At 52.3% G+C, this 11,091-nt stretch overlaps 1 protein-coding gene and 1 long non-coding RNA gene across 16 annotated transcripts in view; one reads left to right on the forward strand and one right to left on the reverse strand.

Annotated features, from left to right (window-relative positions):
• Positions 1 to 792: 792 nt before the first annotated feature.
• The window catches only part of EPB41 (erythrocyte membrane protein band 4.1), an 85,949-nt gene continuing 75,650 nt past the window's right edge, over positions 793 to 11,091 (forward strand). For 3 of the 15 annotated variants that reach the window (XM_027661350.1, XM_027661358.1, XM_027661353.1), the window contains exon 1: positions 806 to 874. The gene's annotated coding sequence lies outside the window, so the exon portion shown is untranslated. Of the gene's footprint in view, positions 875 to 10,921; positions 11,003 to 11,091 lie in introns of those variants that run through there. The other 12 variants (XM_027661351.1, XM_027661355.1, XM_027661357.1 and 9 more) reach the window with 8 other exon arrangements.
• Positions 3,819 to 10,642, reverse strand: LOC113955634. Its single transcript, XR_003530608.1, has 3 exons — positions 10,482 to 10,642; positions 5,597 to 10,178; positions 3,819 to 4,336 (listed from the first exon to the last, which is right to left on the reverse strand). It is a non-coding gene; the product is annotated as an uncharacterized LOC113955634 (long non-coding RNA).

Raw genomic sequence — 11,091 nt, forward strand, 5'->3', positions numbered from 1 at the left:
GTGGGGCTGTGGTGTGGGCTGAGGATCCCGCTGGATTTCTGGCCCCGGCGTGTGCCCACCAGAGCACAGAGCCGGCCCTGCCTCGGCTGGGAGCACCGCTGCTCTCTTGAATCTCTTCATTTAGTTAATGATCCTTTTGTTGAGAGGATTAGGGTTTAGAGGCCTCTGGCAGAGTGTTAATTAAATTAAGTCTCTGGGTGTTTCGCGGAGTTTTTGAAGCCCCACTAGAGGGCTCAGGCAGCCCTGTGCAGCCGGGGCCGGCGGCGCTGGGCTGTGCCCATCCCTCCACAAGTTTGCACGAGAACTTATGTAAGGCCAGAGGACGGGACGGGCGCAGAAGTGCTCAGGGCCAGTGCGGAGCCCTCACGGAGCTCGCTGCTCCTCCAGCCCGGCTCTGCCCGGCCCTCGGCAGTGCCCCGGCACGGGGGGCTCTACTCAGTGGAGTCCGTACTCCCCGGAGTCCGTACTCACTGCAGGCTGGCAGGCACGGGCGCCTGCGTCACCACCCGCCGTATTATCAGCGTTAGGTAATGCCGGGCTGATGTTTTTTGGGCTTTTTTTTTTTTTTCCTTCCCCACTTGGTGTTTACTTATTCTTAAGAAGTGGCTGAACGTGAACGTCCGGTTCCACCTTCAGTCCTGGGGAGAGTCAGACACTGAAGTTCGCTGGGTTGTTGCCGGGCTCACGTGGATACAAGTGTGAGCACTTGACTTTGTGGCGCCAGGGGTTTCTCCTGGTGGGTGAGGGGGGTTTTTTCGTGTTTGGTTGAAACTGCTTATTAACCAGTGTCTCTTCTCCATTCTCTTCTATCTGCTGCCCCGTGATGGATTTTGGTGCCTCGCCTGCGTGGTTGGCCCGGCTGTCTCATCTCTGGGTAAGTACCTGCTTTGTCAGATGGAAATGCCTGAATTTTAAGTTGCTTGGACTTAAGTAATGAACTGACCCGTTTATTCTGTCTTAAACTCTGGAGTGTTGGTTGTTATCAAACAGCAGGATTTATTGTGTGTGTTTGTGTGTTTGTGTGTGTGTGAAGATTTTGGATATTGAAAAGCACTTCCTTGGCCTGGAAATTGTTGTGGTTTATAATATGAAGAAGCCCCCAGTGGGAGTTTTTATTGCCAGCCTGGGCTGTGGAGCACTGACCTGGGGATAAAAGCTCACTAAGTGCCAGCAAGTGAGCAAATGGAAGTGAAAATGTTTTTAGGAGTGGAAGGCAATGGCCCCTGTTCCTCCCCTGGCAGCTGTTGGTGGCAGGTCAGTGCTGTGGTTGTGTAAGGGGCTCTCTGAGGGCACTGGGCCACCTTCCCCTTTGCAATCCTGCAGATATTTGGGGCTTTGCAGGGCAGGGAGAGGAGCCTGAGGCCCTTCTGGCAGGAGAGGAGGGGAAATGCATGTCGAGTTTGGAGAAGTGCATCAGGCACTGATGTTTTCAGTTTGTGTTCAAGGAAATCCTGCTTTGCATGGGGGAAAAATTGCCCTGATAGGGTGGATTTTGGTGGCTTCCCTGCAGGGGTTTGGTGTCTGCTCTGAACCTGTGAGGTGCACTTTGTGTGTTAAAGCCTCTCAGGATAAGGTGTGTGTGCTCGGGGTGGAGGGAAGGAAGGGGCATCTGCTTGGTGAAGCTGTTTCTCTGGATTCACTGGTGCCTTTGCATCGAGGTTGTGATCTCTGGAAACTTCAGAAGTTTCAAATTTACTTTCTTTCTTTTTCTAAAATTCAGAGTGCCCTGCTGTACACCACCTTCCCTCCCCAGTAACATCCTCTCCTCTCCTAGTAATGGAAAGGACTGAGCATATTTAGAGCAGCTCTGCTCCGTGCCTGAGCATTCCATGTGCTGCTGGTCACTGATGAAAGACTTGAAGGGAAAGCAGAGGAAGCTGCTGGGAGCAGATTGCTTTATTCTTAAACTCAACATCATTATACGATGCCTCACGGGGGGGGCAGGAGAGATGAATCAAAACCAAGCACAAACCTGTTGTTCCTACCCAGAACTGAGTGCAGGACTGTGTTTGGGAGCTGTGCTGCTGCCTCCTGATCTGAATGAGCTGCTCTTTGCTGCCACATCTCTAAAAGCAGGATTGTTAATTAACTAGAGGACCTGCCTTGATCAGAGGTGCTGAGCCCCAACCCCATCAAACACCCAGCAGTCATCTGTACTTGTGTGAGAGTCAGGGTGGGTCAGTGAGAGGCAAACCTGTACCAGCACAGTGGCTGTAGCTGTGCCAGCGTGGTCTGGAGCAGATTTTCATCCTCGATGCCTGAGCAGACCCCCAGGACAGTGGCCCATCTGGTTATGGCTGTGTGACAAGTCTCTGGTCACGGGTGAATTTCTTCCTTGGGGAACACTAATAACCTGGACAATCCCTGGTTTGCTCTCCCCAGAGCAGTCTCACTGTGACTTTTGTTGTCTTCCACGTGCCACACAGAGGGCAGAGAGCTGCATTTCAGTGGTCCTCCTTGTTACAGGCTTTGGGGGTTTTGACCCTGCTATGAGATGAGATTTGCTGCTTGCTGAAGGCCTGGTGTGAGTCTTGGTCAGAGAACCAGAAAGCCAAGTGGTACCATGTTAGTGATGACAAAGATCAAGGTGGTGTGGTACAGTTTCACTGGCTCAGGGACAGTCCTGACCTTCACCCAGCAGCAAAAACAGCAGGCTCAGATTGCTTCTCCATCTTTAAGCCTGGCTTATCTCATAGGTAAACATAAAATGCACAGGAGCTGTAGTAACAGAATCTCTCCTCCTGACCTGATAAGTGTTGGGCATCAGTCCTGAAAGTACCACACCAGCAGCTTCCCCCAAGGGAAGCTGTGAGTAGCTGCAGGGCAGCAACCGCGAAGGAAAATGCTGAAGATGCAGGAAGAGCCTCTGTTGGGGGTTTTGCTCTTGACCTTCAAGCTGAGGTTCACACATGTTGCCATTATTTAAAGCCTGTCAAGAAATCCAAGCCTGTCTGTGGTGGTAAGTGCAGTGTGTCCATTCATGGGCTGTGGCTGGGATATGTGTTTCCATACGTTGGCACTGGTGACTGGGAGACACGTGTTATGATCATAAAGTTCACCTGTACATGAAGTTGTTTCTTTCTATCCTATAACTCCTGTGTCACCTGGAGAATGGCATTGCTTCATGCAGCCCTTGAGCAGCTTGTTGTGTTGTGAACTTGGGTCTCCCCTTAATTCTTGTTTACATGTAACTCAAGGAGAAAGAACAAATGAGATCTCCTGCTTTTGCAACCTCTCAGTGAGATTTTCTACTTTGACCTCTCCCGATGGTCAGCAGCAGCTGAACATGAGCCCAGGTGGCCAAGGAGGCCAAGGGCACCTGGCTTGTACCAGCCATGGTGTGGCCACAGGACCAGAGCAGTGACTGTCCCCCTGTGCTGGGCACTGCTGAGGCCAAACCATGAAACCTGGGGTCAGTTCTGGGCCTTCATGAGAAGGAAAACATTGAGGGGCTGGAGCGTGTCCAGGGAAGGGAACAGAGCTGAGGAAGGGGCTGGAGCAGCAGGAGCAGCTGAGGGAGCTGGGGGGGCTCAGCCTGGAGGAAAGGAGGCTCAGGGGGGACCTTCTGGCTCTGCAACTCCCTGACAGGAGGGGGGAGCCAGGGGGTGGGGTCGGGCTCTGCTCCCAGGGAAGAAGGGATGGGACAAGTGGAAACGGCCTCAAGTTGTGCCAGGGGAGGTTCAAGTTGGACACTGGGAAAATTTTTCATGGAAAGGGATGTCCAGCCCTGGCACAGCTGCCCAGGGCAGTGGTGGAGTCCCCATCCCTGGAGGGATTTAAAAGCCCTGTGGATGTGGCACTTGGGGACATGGGTTCGTGGTGGCCTTGGCAGTGCTGGGGCAATGGTTGGACTCCATGATCTTGGAGGGCTTTTCCAACCTAAATGAGTCTATAGAAATGTGGCAGCAGGGTGTCCCTTTCACTTGTCCCACCCCCTCAGAAGAGACCATCAGACTCCCAATGCGGTGTCAAGTTCTAGGGCCGGCTTAGCTCAGTGTTTTCACTTTGTTGCTTTGTAAGGCAGTGAAACAGTTCTCATTGTGGGGTTCAGAACAGCAGTGCTGCCCTCGGAATTACCATCTAATTAAATGACAGCAAAAACCCCAAAGCAAGTGAGCTTTCTATTGCATAAGAAAGGCTGTTTTAGTTGACCTAAAAACCGACATTGAAAACCAGCCCAAACAGAGATGCTTTCCCTCCCAGCTCCGTGGGCACTGTGGAGCGGTTGCTACTGTTCTTGGAGAGCCATTCATGCCGTGGCAGCTGCGAGCCCGCTTCAAAACAGTTACTCCTTTGAGACTTGCTTCCCTTTTGCTTGATGGTTGGAGAAACCCTGCTGTGGAGACAAATAATTAGAAATAAAAGATGGCAGCTTAATGATTATTAGCTTTTTTCTGACGCGGTCTGCGCCGAGTGCAGGGTATAAGATCAGCATCTCCAAGCTGCTGCTGCATCTCCTGCTCCAAGGATTTACTGTTGTGCAGCCTCAGTGGACCTGCAGAACCCCCTAAACTAACAGAGTTATTATTTATTTCGGTAACAAACCTTTTTCAGAGCCTTGGCAATTAACTGTGACAACGGCAGCAGGACTCCTGCCCTTGCCTTCCCATTGCTCCATCCATACCCACAGCTCTCCTTGGCAACTTCTCATTCCCCTTGCCCTCCTCCAGTACTTGGATTCTGTCTGTAAATATGAACCACTTCGGGATTTCTTTATAGAATAGGATAGAAAGATAAAGAAATAAATAAAGCTAAAAATGCCTTATTTTTTGCTCCAGAAAAACCAGCAGCAATGGGATGCTATCCTCTGGGATTTTGTCCTATTGATATTAATCTTTTTGAAGCTGGTATCCATGACTGCCAGTTTCAAAGGTTAATATGCTGCATTTCAAGCAAGCTGAGGTCTTTTTCTTTTTGTTTTTTTTTTTTTTTTTTTTAAAATTTGTGATATGGAAATGTGCACCAGTTAATCACTGTGCACCTGCAGAAATGCCTCTGGGCAGACTGGCACAGACTCTGGGCTGTGCCTATAAGATTTTGGGATCATCCCTAGGCAGGACTTGGGGTGACAAGTCTGATCCAGTTGAGTAGCTCAAGACAAACCCTGCAAGGTCCAAAGAGGGGTCAGGCAGGGGAGGCAGAGCTGAAGAAGGTGATTCAGAGCTTCAGCTCATATTTGTGGAAGAAACAAGGGAGCTCTGCTTTAAAGTTGTATTTGTTCTCCATGGGTCAAGTTTTAATTAAATAAGTGTTAGGTCCTGCCAGGTGTCCCTTGTTGATGTGCAGGTCTAGCCCTCAGTAACAAACTGCTGTCTGTTGACTAATGCTGGGTCCATGGCTTGGGTGAATTTGGATTACATGGGATGTGTTAGTGCAAACCCAAGGGCTCTCTGCCAAGTATCTACTTCTGACTTACTGCTAGGTACACACTGGTCCTAAATAAACCCTGATCTAGAAAATGCCCTTCCCTAAACCAAAGAGCTTTGAAGCCAAGGGATGCACTGTGCCCGTACAACAGCACAACAATATGGAGTCAAATCTCCTTCACTGAACTGGTGCCTTTCTGGGGAGAAGCTGCTGTTCAAAACTGACCCACCTGGTGTTATTTCAGGAGTCCAGAGCCTCTCCTGGCTGCAGTTTGAAATGTGCCTCGACATGGTCTGTCTGTGGTGTGGCTCAGCTGCCTCCCTGCCGAGTGCTGGTCCCTAGGTGGCACTCACTGTTATTTTTGGGTTCGTTTCAACAAAGGCTGCATAGCTGAGCTTGTCCCCCGCCGAAGGGACAGCTGCCTCTCTGGCCAGCCCGCCTGGTCCTGCTTGGTTTAGGAAGCTGGTGCAAGGGCTTCAACTTCCTCCCACTGCCCAAACACAGGGAGTTCCCACAGCATCTCCTGGAATTCCTTAATGAGGGGGAGGCAGTCAAGCCCTCTCCTCTGGTTTTAGTTGTGTCATCTTTTCACTGAGACAGCAGGGGATGAAATCCTAGTGAGTTAATGGAAGCAGGGTGAGCTCTCAAGGTGGTGGAGGTCAGTGTGCTGTGGGACAGGCTGTGGCTTCTGCAGTGGCTCTTTCCATGGTTCAGACCATTCCTGGGGTTGTTTCTGGAGCTCAGGCTTGTGCCACACTGATTCTGCCTTTCCCTGAGCCTGCACTACCTGCATTCACAGCATCACCTGTCATTTATTCTCCAGGATTTTTTAAGCACTTTCTTGATCCGTTAGGTGCAGCCACTTGTACGTTTGACACTTCCTACCCACACTTGAGAGGAAAAGTATTTCTCTGTCAGTGCAGAAATATTCTCCATGTGAACACTGGCTCCTGCAGGCTGCAGCTGACCTCCCCCTCTAATCTACAGTGGTGCATCTTGGCAGAAATGTGCTTTACACGCTGACTCTAAGCCCTGGAACAAAGCTGACTTTCCAGGGAGCTGTTCTTCCCTGCACTGGCACACAGCCTGCAGAGAGCTGAAGCTCCTCTTCATCTGCTTTATTCCTCTTTCTCCTTGGAGCTCTGTGTCTGCTGTGCTGCAAGACACTGACTCAAGTGAACATCAACTTCACACAAACTGGTGAAACCCACGGTGGGAGCTTTTTGCATCCACTTACCAGATTCCGGGTGGGATGGGAATTCCTGGGTGTGCAGACTTAGTTCCCTGCCACACCCTCTGCTTTCCCCATCTCCCCAGAAGGGATCCCCATGAGCCAGCCCAGTACCAAAAAGACCTAATGGCCCAAAAAATGGATTCTTCTGCCTGCAGGGGAGGATGCAGAGGTTTAGTTTAGCATCAGTGGCCTTCAAAGGACACAAATTACAGCCAACAAAGGAAAACTCTCCAGTAGAAAACCACACTGAAATGGATGGAAAAGGCAGCTTGGATTTAGCAAAACTTGAGGCAGACTGCCCTGATGCCAAGTGTGATTCCAATGCCCAAATCACTCATTCTCTTTAACTACAGAGGGGGCTGCTTGGCTCTTTAATAACTCCTCAACAACGAATCGATTGTTGGTTTTGGAGAGTGTTGTATGGGGCTGGACTAGATTTAATCTTTGGTTAATAGTTGATACAGAGCCAGGTGAGTGGGGATGTTCCAGGTTGCCTTCACTGTGCAAACACATGTTGTAGCAAAGCAGTGCAGAGTGTTCTAGTCCTTTGTGAAAACTCCATGAGTTTGCAGTTCAGAGGTGTTTTCAGGAGTGAATTCTGTGCTGGAGAGAGGGGTGGACACACGAGAAATGCAGCATTAGCTGAGGCATCCCTTCCTTCTGGGTGAATCATTTACCTGGAATATCTTAGTTCTAGATCACTGTGTTACAGGGACACAAAGCTTGAGAAGTCCAATGGCAGTTTCCTTTCCTCCTCATCCTGGCCTTCTGCTCCCGGCCAGATCAGCACTGCTGACGGTGACAGCAAAACTGGGAAGAGGAGCCAGGGGCAGAGGGCCAGGAGCTGGCAAAACTGAGCCACCTGCTCTCCTCCCACCTGGTTTGCTCTCGTGAAATGGCTGCTGCTGCGCTGGGGACTGTCACTCGTGTGCAGTGCGTGAACGTGGCACAGGAACGGAGTGTGCCTGTTGTGTGTTCACATACGTGTGCATCACACAGCCCCAGCCAGCTCCTGGGGAGCAGGAGTGGATAAAGGGTTCGGCTGAGCAGCTTAATTCCTCTGTTTTCCTAGAATTTGGCATAATCCTGAGTATTCCTCTTCACCTTAAATCCCGCTTGCTCTGGGGGAGGGAGCACCGTGATGCACAATTGCTTTGTTTAGACTGGGAATTCCTCACTGGAGGAGCGAGGAGAGCTCTGTGCCTTTGGTTGTTGTGCCAGTAATGCCCCTGGCATGGCATTCCCTGGCACTGGTGTAAACTGGGAGCCCTGCTTCACAACAAATCCTACCAGTAGGGCATCCTGTGGCGCCTGCAGAGCGCTGGATCACCTTTCAAAGGATTTGTTCTGTGAAGAACTTACTTGAGCTGGATTTAATCTACTGTCTGGATGCTCTTAGGATGCTCCAGTGTGTCCTGCTGAGCTGCTTGTGAGTGCCTGCACATGAACCAGGCAGAGGGCAGGGTTTGGCATCGTCCTCCCTGACCCAGTTGACTTGCACTGACTGAATCCCTCAGGATCTGAGCGCTCCCAGTGGCCTTTCAGCTTGCAAGGACCAACCTCTGCCTCAGCAACCCCAAACACGTGCCTAAAATGAATGAATGTAATTCCTCTCCTTATTCCTATATCCAGCAGCTGAATACCACGAAATCCTGATTTACTAAAATAATTCCCAGTCTCTAAATGACTCCTGTAAAGCAACTTAAACCAGCTGTAACTGGGAGAGTTCTTTAAATATTTGCAATCCAGGCTTGGCACGGGGCAAACTGTTCTTATAGGGAAGAATTTAAGACATTTCCATTACTTCCTATGGGATTTCAGAGGTCAGTTTGGGGCTGTGTAGGAGGGAAAAGGTTAGAAGCTAAGTCAGTGGCTTACAGAAGTGTGGTGGTGATGAGTGTATTTCCCTGTGCACAATAATGGTGGGTTTGGGGTTTTTTTTCCCCTTTTTTATCCTTATTTTCTGCTTCCTACAAAAGGAGCTTTGGCTTAAATCCCTCTGCCCCAACAGAGCATTTTCCAGGCTCTCTCATGGCACAGACCAAGTTCCTCTTTTCATACCTGATAGCCCAAGTTTTTAGTTTCTCTTTCTTTAGCTTTGAAGCTCCTCCTTCCACTCGAGCTCTCAGCCATTTGTTTGGGGCCTGGAGAGGTGACAGCAGCATCCTTTGCCCTCGTGCACAGCGTGTCTGCAGCTTGCACTGGTGCTGCTCCCTGGGGATAAATGCTTCACCTGGGAAATAATGGCTCAGAATGCTGCTGCTCTCTGGTCTCAGCTGCTGGCAGATGGAGTTGGGGATCATCTGGTGATCCCAGTGCAGTGGATGATGAGCTGTGTGGTGTTAAATCACTGCTTTGATGCGAAGTTTTTGTTGCCCTGGTCTCTCCTCCACTTAATCTGCAACCAGCTGATGATGAAGTGATGTGGGCTTGTTTGCTTGTTTTTTCTTAATTGCAAGAAGTTGCTGCCATCCAAAAATTGTGTTTTCTTTGCTGGGTGGTTTTCTCCTCCAAGCCCTTTGGGCTCGTGTTTCTCATCTGTTTTCAGCCCAGCCCTGGGTGAGCAGCAGCAGTTGTGGTGGGTCAGCACCAGACATCTGAGGCTCCTCCTGTGCACAGCCCAGGCTATTAAAACGTGTTAATTTATTGCTGTGGGGAGTGAAGTCAGCTTCAGGGCACGTTTCAAGGGAACTGCCTGTCCCCAGTGTAGGAGCAGCAACTTGCAGCCGCCAGACCTTTCCCAGCTTGTGTCTTTTAATCAGATGTGCTCAGCTGGGTCCAAGGAAACCACCAGATAGTCCAGATTTGAGGCGAAAATACCTGTCTTCCCTCTCATTTAAAGAGCTTTTTCCAAGCAGTCTCAACACTGAGGCAAAGGGGAGCTGCCCCCATTCTTTTTGAGTTGAGTGTCCTAGACATATAAAGGAGAAGGGGTAAACAGCTGCAAGGAGCATGTCAATTTTTCAGAAAATTGAGGGGTTTTAGCTCCCGTTTAGCACAAGTGCCCTCAGTGTGAGTGGTCCTTGCTAGGTCAGTAGCAGTGAGGGCTCAGCAGGAGGATGGAGCTGTCCCAACCAGGGTGTGCATCAGCCCGGGGTATTATCTGCTGATGAAGAGGCAGGGCAGTTGCTCTTAATCCAAGCAGAATAATGTGCCCGAGAGCTTAATTCTCTTCGGGAAACAAACAGAGATGCCTCGGTGCCAAGCGTCCTTTGGGATTGTGCAAATGTTTGAGGGGGGTTTGGCCCCCCGAGCTGGGCAGGCTGGCAGCAGCCTTGCTGGAGCCCGCGGGAGCGCCGATGGTGCCGGGCAGCGATTTGCTCCGATGTACGTAGCAGGGAGAGCTGGACAGCTCTGGTTGAGAAAAATAACCGATTATAATTTGGCTGTGGGTGGGGAAAAGCCAGTCCTTGCCGTAGGTGCGGGATTGCAGGGCAGGGGCAGGTCTGGCTCCTCGGCGGGGCTGTGCCGGGCTCCTGGGGGGGTTTCTTGTTGACCAAGTGCTCCCCATTTCAATTATCGCTTTTTTTTTTGGCTCGCCATCCACGGACTGAGGCAGTACCTGAATGGCCTTATGCTTAAAAAAAAAAAAAAGAAAGGATTAAAGAATACAGTAATAGCCTAAAGAACACCCCAACGCCCCCGCTGATTTCTTCATCCCTCCCACCTCCTTCATCCCGGCCCCCCTTCGTTCATCTCCCCCGGGTCTCCCTGCAGAGCTGGGCTACAACTTTCTCTGGGAGACAGCGAACTGTATTTAAAATCTAGGTCAGGGAGGGAGGGGGAGTGGTACCGGCGGGCAGGGCCCCTCCTTGCCCCGTTCCTACCGGTGCCGTGCGGCGCCAAACCATCGCCCCCCCCCCCTCCACCATCGGTTTACGGGGGGGGGGTGTTGTCGGCATCATTTCAGCCTCCCCTCGCAGGGGTGCGTTTATGGCGGGGCTGAGCGAGGCGGGACCGGGCGGTCCCTCAGGGCCGCCCGCGGGAGGGAAACGTGAGGGGAAGGGAGGGGGGAACCATGAGGGGGCGCGCGCCCGCTCCCCCCGCCCGCCCCGCCGGCCGCGGGTTCCCCTCGGCCAATGGCGAGGCTGCGCTGGCGCCCCGCCCACCGCCCCGGACCAATGAGAACTTACTACAGTGTTGTGGGGGGGGAGAGGCGGGGCCGCGCGGGGCTGGGGGGGCAGAGCCGCGGGCGGGCGGCGGCGGGCGCGGAGCGGCGAGAGCGGCGGAGCCGGACGGGGAGCGCGGCGAGAGGAGGAGAGAAGCGGCGGGGCTGGGCTGGGCTGGGCTGGGCACGGCACGGCACGGCCCCCGGGGTGAGGGGCCCGGCACCGCAGCGCGGGGCTCTGCGGGGCCCGGCGTGAGAGAGGGGCGGCGGGCGCCGCGCGCGGGGGCGGCCGGGTAAGTGCTGCGCGGGAGCGCGCGCGCGGCCTTGGCGCGGCGGGTCCGTGTGTCTGCGTGTCCGCCTGTCCGCCGGCGGCGGGTCCGTG

This window comes from Corapipo altera, unplaced genomic scaffold, assembly GCF_003945725.1.
Source record: "Corapipo altera isolate COAL_440 unplaced genomic scaffold, ASM394572v1 201, whole genome shotgun sequence".
In the NCBI taxonomy this organism is placed as follows: Eukaryota; Metazoa; Chordata; class Aves; order Passeriformes; family Pipridae; genus Corapipo; species Corapipo altera.